The 10,000-nt window shown below is 52.8% G+C and overlaps 1 pseudogene; it reads left to right on the top strand.

Moving 5' to 3' along the window:
• LOC128716913 (large subunit ribosomal RNA) overlaps positions 1–5,195 on the top strand; it is a 9,611-nt pseudogene extending 4,416 nt beyond the window's left edge.
• The last annotated feature ends 4,805 nt before the right edge of the window (positions 5,196–10,000 follow it).

Below are 10,000 nucleotides of genomic sequence, written 5' to 3'. Positions count from 1 at the left end.
CCGGAGAGGATCTGAGCGAGGTGGAATGTCATCTCCCCGTGTTGCCGGTTCTTCCATGCCGCCAAGTCTGGGATGGTCCGGTGCGCCCATCGGGTGTAGCGGCTTTCCGATTCTAGCTGGTCCCACTGACGCTGCCACTCGTCAATTGTCCTCGTCCGCTCCTCGATGCGCAGTTCGCGTAGACTTGCTCCCGTCGTCCGATGCCGCTGGTAGCAGCGAGCGTCTTCCGTCACCTGCAGCACGATGGGGATGACGCTGGCAAGGACCGTTGCCACCTCATGGCGCACTGTAATGAAGGTGCGAGCTACTGGCCGTGCGTACAGTCCTTGCACACGGTTCAGCTGTCTGCAACACTCCCGGAGCCGGACTGCCTCGTGCCAAATCGGCGCGGCGTAGCGGAGGGTGGAGTCCACCACCGATGCAAGCAGCCGCCGCTTCGCACTCTTTGGCCCACCATGATTTCGGAGCAGCCGGGAAATCCCCTGCGCCACACGGAGCGCTTTCGTCGTGGCCTGCTCTACGTGTGGCCTCCACGACAGGTGGTCCTCGATGACAACTCCTAAATATTTCAAGGTGCGGGTCGGCAGTTTCTCTACGCCATTGATACTCACCGGGACTCGGGTGTTGTCTCGTCTCATCGTAGACACAATGACCAGCTCGGTCTTGGCCGGAGCAAGCTCCAGGTGGTGTTGCGCCATCCACGAGCTGATCATTGCTACCGCCGTCTCCGCCAGTCCCGTCGCTGCCTCCGGCGTCGTCCCGCTCGCCAGCACCACGACGTCATCCGCAAAGCCGATCACTTCGGCGCCCTCAGGCAGCACCAGCCGAAGCACGCCGTCGTACATCGCGTTCCACAGGGTTGGGCCCAGGATTGAGCCCTGTGGAACGCCCGCCGTGACCGTACGACGCACTGGCCCCTCGCTGGTCTCGTACACCAGCCTCCTCTCAGAAAAGTAGCTGCGCAATATTTTCTGGAGGGCTGCAGGAACCATCAGCTTCTGCAGGGCAACCGCGATCGCCTTCCAGCTGGCAGAGTTAAAGGCGTTCCTGACGTCCAGTGCTGCCACCACCAGACATCGAGGATCCCGCTGGTTGGTGCGGTGAAACGTCCTCGCGTGTTGTCCTCGCTCGATCACCCGCTCGATGGCCTGAAGCGTGGAACGACCGCGCCGGAACCCGTACTGCCTTGCTGACAGCCGAGGAGCATCGCTGTCCTCCAAGTGGTCGTTCAGCCGATCTAAGATCAGCCGTTCGAACCCCTTGGCGACTGCTCCCAGCATTAGCAGCGGGCGGTGCGACGACGGATCGCCCGGCGGCTTACCTGGCTTCGTGACCAACACAAGGCGTGCCTCCTTCCATGCCGCAGGAAACTCCCCTCGCTCGAGCAGCTGATTGTACACCTTGGCGAAGACCTCCGGGTGCTTCCGCATTGCCGCCTTCACTGCGGCATTCGGGATGCCGTCCAGCCCTGGCGCCTTGGAGGTGGCCATCCGCTCGGCCAGCGAAAGAATTTCCGAGCTCGTGACCGGTCTCAGAGCCTCACTGCACGCGTCGATGTCCGGCCACTCAAATGCCGGATGGTCCGGGAACAAGGCTTCGACGATCGGACCTAGTACGGCTCGGTCCGTTTCCGGTGGTGCCCTGTTACGTAGTTTTGCTCGAACAACCTTGTAACCGAGTCCGAACACCTCGGCTTCGACCCCATCGATCAGCTCTTGCATACTGTCTTCCTTACTGCTGTGAATGGCGGCCTGCAGCAATCGTCGACAGTTCTGCAGCCTGGCCGACGTCACCGCACGTTCCGGAGGTTGGGCCCTGCGATGGGCGGCCTCCGCTGCTCCGCATTCCTCCCTCAGGCGCTCAATCTCTGGAGACCACCAGTACACCTGGGGCTTGCGATGGAAAGTAGCCCCGTGTACTCTCTCCATGATCTCATCGCACGCCTGGGTCAGTCCGCCGATCAGCCCCTCCGGAGTTGCGACCTGCTCAAAGTGGCCGCATGTGAGGGCGATGTCGAAGCACTTGTTATCGAATTGCGTCGTCTTCCACCGGGTCCCGGCGTGTCTGGCTGTCCCGTCTCGACTTCGCTGCTGCTGCTGGCCTCGTCGCTTGGGGCGTTGTCCTGGGACGCCCACCTGGAACTGGACGTAGGCATGGTCGCTGCTGGAAAAGCGATCGAGCACGCGCCAGGAGTCCGGTCGCGCAATAGTTTGGCTGGCAAAGGAAACGTCAACAACGCTTTCCCGCGCAACCCCGTTGCCCTTGAAAGTGGGCACGTTGCCGCGGTTCAGCGTATGCAGCGCCAGCTGCTCCACCACGCTCAGGAGCTCCTGCCCCTTCCGGGTGGTGCGCGCACTCCCCCACTCCTCGTTCCAGGCGTTGAAGTCCCCGGCCAGGACTGATGTTGCGTGTCCGACCAGCGACACCTCCACCGCACCGAGGAAGCTTTCGAAGTCTTCGATGCCGCTGCTGGGTGGCACGTAGCAGCTGGCGAACGTTACTCCCGCTATGGTGGCCACCACGAGTCCCGGGACGACGCTCCCCCAAAGCCGTTGAATAGGGTACGCCCCTGTTGCTATTATCGCCACGCTCTGTTCCGCATCGATGGCCCACCGCGGATCATCCCGAGGTGGTCGATATAGTTCGCAGGCAAGCACCACCTGAGCCCCTAACTCGCGAGCCGTCTGCAGCATGAGGTCTTGGGCTGCCCGGCTTCGCCCGAGGTTCACTTGCAGCACTTTTAGCGCCGGCACGTCGGATGCCCGACCGGGTGCGGGCCGCTGCACACGACGCAGCGCACCTCCGCCGTGCAGCTCTTCGCCTGGTGATCCGGCTTCCCGCAGCGAATGCAGCTTGTCGAGCGGTCCACTTCGCTCCTGCACGCAGCTCGGACGTGCCCCATCTCGAGGCACTTGTAGCACCGTTGCTGACGCGCCTGCAGAGGAGCCACCTTCCGGATCAGACACGATGTGTATTTGATCTTGACGCTCTTGTCGACCAGACCCTCCGCAGCCCTGGCTGTTACGCGGACTATCGCCACTTTCGTGCCGTCCCAGGCAGGTCGCAGGCGAACCGATGTCTCCTCCACCTCGCATTGGCACAGGTTGGTCAGCGCCATCGCCACATCGGTCTCCTTCGCTAAAGGGTCGACAGCGTCCAACCGGATTTCGACCATAGGCGTGACCAGCCGAGCTGAGGCCGGCCGTTCTGCCTTTGCGCAGACCTGCTTGATGCACTGCAGAACTTCTGCAGCGTCCGCGCTCTCCTTCAGCTCCATGACAAGCCTGGAGCGTGTGGTGCGTCGCCCGACGCCTAGGGCCTCAGCATGTTTCTCCATTTCTGGAGCCGTTCGGACAGCCTGGTACACCTCCGTCCAGGTTTGTCCCTCAGCTGGGGCGATTTCAATAGCGTCCGGCTTGGTTTTTCGCTGCCGCTGACGCCGACCTCCTCGTTGTGCTCCAGGCTGGCTACCCCGGGCCTGTTGTCCCTGATGTTGCTGGGGCTGCTGCTTAGACGGTCCTGCGATCGGCTGTCGCTGAACCGCTGCCCGTTGCGGTAGTTGCGGCCACTGCTGCTGCTGTTGCTGCGGCTTGTTCCCCGGTTGCCGGGCCGGCTTACGACGCACCACTTCAGCCCAGGAGCCGCCTTCCGGGTCTGAAAGCGGAGCTGCCGTTGCCGACACCGCTCCCTGCTGTCGCTGTTGCTGCTGCTGCTCACGACGTTGCTGCTGCTGTTGTTGCTGCTGCTGCTGCCACTGCTGCTTCTGGCTGCCTCCATAGCCCAGCGTCTGTGCGAGGAGCTCTTGGAAGCTGGCTCGCTCCTCCCTCAGCTCGTTGCGCAGGCGCTCGATGTCTTCACGAGCCAGCGTCTCGCGCATCCGGGCTTCCTCTCGGGCCAGCTGCAAATCTTGCCGGGCCTGCGCAGCATTTGTTTCCATCTGCTGCCGGAGCATCTGGATCTCCTGTTGCAGACCCACGATCGTCGCTCGCAGCTGCTCGTTGGTGAGCGACGTCTCATTGAGGAGCTGTCTCAGCTCCGACATTTCCGGGGACTGCTGCTTCGCTCCCGGAACAGATGTTCGTGTAAGAGCCACTCGCGGCTCCAGAATAGTGGAGAGCTTCGCCGGCCTCTCCTCCGTTGACTCCGTCCTGGAACGGAGGGTTCGCCCCGTCGACGACATCTCCACCTCTCACTGTTACGGGTGAGGGTGGAGGGGGGGGGGAGTCGGGGGAGGTGTTCTCCCCGACTCGCGGCGACGTAGCGCGTTGATTGACTCCCCACAGAAACACACGCGACGACACACGGTACTCGGCCAAGAACGCGCCACCGAACAGCTGTCCCATACAAAATGTATGGGAACGAAAGACGCCGGAAATCGCCAAAACCTCCAACTTTGGAAGCCTATAACTCCGCAACGGTTCGTCGCACAAAAATGTTAGACCACTCTATCGACGCGGGATATTCTCACTTATAGTCCTCAAGTGTTTTTAAGATCACTAACGCACTTTTTGGGGGGTAAAACGGTCCCCCACCAAACAGGGATAACTGGCTTGTGGCCGCCAAGCGTTCATAGCGACGTGGCTTATTGATCCTTCGATGTCGGCTCTTCCTATCATTGTGAAGCAAAATTCACCAAGCGTAGGATTGTTCACCCTTTCAAGGGAACGTGAGCTGGGTTTAGACCGTCGTGAGACAGGTTAGTTTTACCCTACTGGTGTGTGCTGTATGCTGCTATCTTAACGGAATTCCTGTGCAGTACGAGAGGAACCACAGGTACGGACCACTGGCTCAATACTAGTTCGACCGGACTTTGGTATGACGCTACGTCCGCTGGATTATGCCTGAACGCCTCTAAGGTCGTATCCAATCCGAGCTGATAGCGCATCATAAACCCATTAGGTGATCGGAAGCTAGCGGGCTTAACAACCCTCTGAGATCCGTCGGTGCTGCCCCGTGCACACTGCCGTCTCATCCCCGCTATAGCACTAGACTGAGCCGCAACGGGCGGGTGTACGCTGCACGTGGAAGTACCTTATCACAGGGAACCCTGGTGGCTGTGCGCCCGTCGACCGTGGATACAACTAGTTTCGACACCTTCGACCGCCCGCAAACGACGGGACTACAGGCTGGGAGCTGCGAGTTGTAGAGATGCGTTCGCATCGATCCTCTCAGGCGACCCATGCTTGGTGGTGAAGTGGTTAGTTCGTGGAGTATAGGCTTGCTGCACTCGACAAGAGTGCTGCTTGCAAGGCTGTGGTGGTACGTATGGTAGTTGATGAGCATAGGCTTGCTGCACTCGACAAGAGTGCTGCTTGCAAGCCTATGGTGGTACGTGTACGGTAGTTGATGTGAGCATAGGCTTGCTGCACTCGACAAGAGTGCTGCTTGCAAGCCTATGGGTGGTGTGGTGTGTGGTGCATGATTAGCCTTTCAAGGAAGATGTGTCCTTGGGGCTAATCGGTTATTTTTATAAGTCCGGGAAACCTTTCTCGTCGGGATTCTTATCCTAAGCAACCACGAAAGCTTCCAAGAGTTGAAACATTGCCTATCAAGTAGGCCGTACCAGCCCATAGCAACCCAACCAAGATACTCTAACAGGCCAAGATTGGTTGGAGACTTCAAAATTTTGCTAAGTCCATGGCCACCATAAGCCATTTCTATCAAGAAGGCCACGAACAGTGCTTAGCAACCACGAAAGCTTCCAAGAGTTGAAACATTGCCTATCAAGTAGGCCGTACCAGCCCATAGCAACCCAACCAAGATACTCTAACAGGCCAAGATTGGTTGGAGAATTCAAAATTTGGCTAAGTCCATGGCCACCATAAGCCATTTCTATCAAGAAGGCCACGAACAGTGCTTAGCAACCACGAAAGCTTCCAAGAGTTGAAACATTGCCTATCAAGTAGGCCGTACCAGCCCATAGCAACCCAACCAAGATACTCTAACAGGCCAAGATTGGTTGGAGAATTCAAAATTTTGCTAAGTCCATGGCCACCATAAGCCATTTCTATCAAGAAGGCCATGGACAGTGCTTAGCAACCACGAAAGCTTCCAAGAGTTGAAACATTGCCTATCAAGTAGGCCGTACCAGCCCATAGCAACCCAACCAAGATACTCTAACAGGCCAAGATTGGTTGGAGATTTCAAAATTTGGCTAAGTCCATGGCCACCATAAGCCATTTCTACCAAGAAGGCCATGGACAGTGCTTAGCAACCACGAAAGCTTCCAAGAGTTGAAACATTGCCTATCAAGTAGGCCGTACCAGCCCATAGCAACCCAACCAAGATACTCTAACAGGCCAAGATTGGTTGGAGAATTCAAAATTTTGCTAAGTCCATGGCCACCATAAGCCATTTCTATCAAGAAGGCCATGGACAGTGCTTAGCAACCACGAAAGCTTCCAAGAGTTGAAACATTGCCTATCAAGTAGGCCGTAGCAGCCCATAGCAACCCAACCAAGATACTCTAACAGGCCAAGATTGGTTGGAGACTTCAAAATTTGGCTAAGTCCATGGCCACCATAAGCCATTTCTATCAAGAAGGCCATGGACAGTGCTTAGCAACCACGAAAGCTTCCAAGAGTTGAAACATTGCCTATCAAGTAGGCCGTACCAGCCCATAGCAACCCAACCAAGATACTCTAACAGGCCAAGATTGGTTGGAGAATTCAAAATGTTGCTAAGTCCATGGCCACCATAAGCCATTTCTATCAAGAAGGCCACGAACAGTGCTTAGCAACCACGAAAGCTTCCAAGAGTTGAAACATTGCCTATCAAGTAGGCCGTACCAGCCCATAGCAACCCAACCAAGATACTCTAACAGGCCAAGATTGGTTGGAGACTTCAAAATTTTGCTAAGTCCATGGCCACCATAAGCCATTTCTATCAAGAAGGCCACGAACAGTGCTTAGCAACCACGAAAGCTTCCAAGAGTTGAAACATTGCCTATCAAGTAGGCCGTAGCAGCCCATAGCAACCCAACCAAGATAATCTAACAGGCCAAGATTGGTTGGAGATTTCAAAATTTGGCTAAGTCCAGATTTTTTTACCCTTCGGGAATACAACCCTAGTTCACCAAGTTGAACGCGAAAAAATGTCCATAGGATACGCACAAAACGTTTATTGAGTTGGTCACCATATGTGGAAATTATGGTGAAAATAAGCCAAGTTCCGGAGTTTTTAACTCACACGAAACCACGAAAAACTTTCATTAGGAAAACTTGGTTGGAGCACCCTACTGCAGAACACACCGACATGGACGAAAGGGTTGACTGGCTAAGAGAAAAAATTTTTGCGGGACCACTCAAAACATCATAGTTAGACCTAGCAAATGATGAAAAGTGAAACCCGCGATCGATTGGAGAAACCTTATTTTACACTGAAAAATTCCACATAAGGAAAATTTGTATGGAGCACCCTACTGCAGAGCACACCGACAGGGCCGGGAAGGAAGGCCCGGTCCAAGAAAAAATTTTTGCGGGACCACTCAAAACATCATAGTTAGACCTAGCAAATGATGAAAAGTGAAACCCGCGATCGATTGGAGAAACCTTATTTTACACTGAAAAATTCCACATAAGGAAAATTTGTATGGAGCACCCTACTGCAGAGCACACCGACAGGGCCGGGAAGGAAGGCCCGGTCCAAGAAAAAATTTTTGCGGGACCACTCAAAACATCATAGTTAGACCTAGCAAATGATGAAAAGTGAAACCCGCGATCGATTGGAGAAACCTTATTTTACACTGAAAAATTCCACATAAGGAAAATTTGTATGGAGCACCCTACTGCAGAGCACACCGACAGGGCCGGGAAGGAAGGCCCGGTCCAAGAAAAAATTTTTGCGGGACCACTCAAAACATCATAGTTAGACCTAGCAAATGATGAAAAGTGAAACCCGCGATCGATTGGAGAAACCTTATTTTACACTGAAAAATTCCACATAAGCAAAATTTGTATGGAGCACCCTACTGCAGAGCACACCGACATGGACGAAAGGGTCGACTGGCCAAGAGAAAAAATTTTTGCGGGACCACTCAAAACATCATAGTTAGACCTAGCAAATGATGAAAAGTGAAACCCGCGATCGATTGGAGAAACCTTATTTTACACTGAAAAATTCCACATAAGCAAAATTTGTATGGAGCACCCTACTGCAGAGCACACCGACATGGACGAAAGGGTCGACTGGCCAAGAGAAAAAATTTTTGCGGGACCACTCAAAACATCATAGTTAGACCTAGCAAATGATGAAAAGTGAAACCCGCGATCGATTGGAGAAACCTTATTTTACACTGAAAAATTCCACATAAGCAAAATTTGTATGGAGCACCCTACTGCAGAACACACCGACATGGACGAAAGGGTCGACTGGCCAAGAGAAAAAATTTTTGCGGGACCACTCAAAACATCATAGTTAGACCTAGCAAATGATGAAAAGTGAAACCCGCGATCGATTGGAGAAACCTTATTTTACACTGAAAATTCCACATAAGGAAAATTTGTATGGAGCACCCTACTGCAGAACACACCGACATGGACGAAAGGGTCGACTGGCCAAGAGAAAAAATTTTTGCGGGACCACTCAAAACATCATAGTTAGACCTAGCAAATGATGAAAAGTGAAACCCGCGATCGATTGGAGAAACCTTATTTTACACTGAAAATTCCACATAAGGAAAATTTGTATGGAGCACCCTGCTGTGGTCACCATCGGTCGAGTTGGTCGAGACGGGCAAAAAATTTTTTTTTCCATATCGTCTCAAAACATGATTTATGGACCTTGTAAATGTTGAAAAGTGAAACGAAATCACTTTTGGAGCGATGAAAATTTTGTATGGGAGGTCCCTACCCGGAACAAATTTTACTAGTAAAGTCATCATTCCGCGACGAGAAATTTGAAAATGGTCAAATATGGTTAAGATGTCATGTTCATTCCCTACTATGGGGGACCAGGTCGTCACGAAAAAATTTTTTTCTCGACCTGGTCAAATGTGGTTCTGCGGCCGAGGTTAAACTAATATTGCATATTTTGGGCCAAAAACCCCCCTCTGCCAGATATTGTACCCGTTCAAGAGCAATAGCAGACCACATAAGTTGAGCTTTGAGGTATCTGAAAGTTGAATATAGAGCGAGGTTCTAAGCGAAGGGATAGCTTAACGTTGAGCATTGAACGCAAAAAAGCTTAGAGATAAGCTTAAGATACAAGGGTTGTGGTGCATGAGGCCGCTTAACGTTGAGCTTTGAACGCACATGGCTAGAACTAAGCTAAGAGATACCTATAGTGGTGCATGGAACTGCTCACAAGTTGAGCTTCGAGAAGTCCAAAGGCAAAATGTAGAGCGAGGTTCTAAGCGAAGGGATAGCTTAACGTTGAGCATTGAACGCAAAAAAGCTTAGAGATAAGCTTATTATATAACGATTGTGGTGCAGGACACAGCTTAACGTTGAGCTTTGAACGCACATGGCTAGAACTAAGCTAAGAGATACGGGTAGTGGTGCATGGAACTGCTCACAAGTTGAGCTTCGAGAAGTCCAAAGGCAAAATATAGAGAGAGGTCCTAGCAGCCTAAAAAACTTCTAGGGCCGACAGCTCACAAGTTGAGTTTCGAACGCAATTAGGCTACCCTGGTAGCCTTGATTTGAAAGCATTAAGGCAATGATATGGTAGAATGCCCGATCTTAAACCTATTGACAGAGAATGTGTACGAGTAAGCATAGATGTGGAGGAGCACATACCCTAAACAGTCCCGAAAGATGGTTAGCTAAGTGATGCATCACAAATGGACTTGGCGCACCAAGTTCACACTGAAACACACACGATCGCGTATATTAAAACCTGTTGTGTGGTGCATCACTAATAAAGTTTGGTGCGTCAAACGAACATGAGAGTTGAGCATATTGGGTATGTGTGATAACACACTTTGCACGACAATCGAGAAACCGCATAAGCTCAGTATAACACAGCAGGGGAAGATTGATGAAAACCAGAGCTAATACAT

This window comes from Anopheles marshallii, assembly GCF_943734725.1.
Source record: "Anopheles marshallii chromosome X unlocalized genomic scaffold, idAnoMarsDA_429_01 X_unloc_134, whole genome shotgun sequence".
Taxonomy (NCBI): domain Eukaryota; kingdom Metazoa; phylum Arthropoda; class Insecta; order Diptera; family Culicidae; genus Anopheles; species Anopheles marshallii.
Note: the sequence above shows the minus strand (reverse complement) of the source record. Positions and strands in the feature narration are given on the sequence as shown.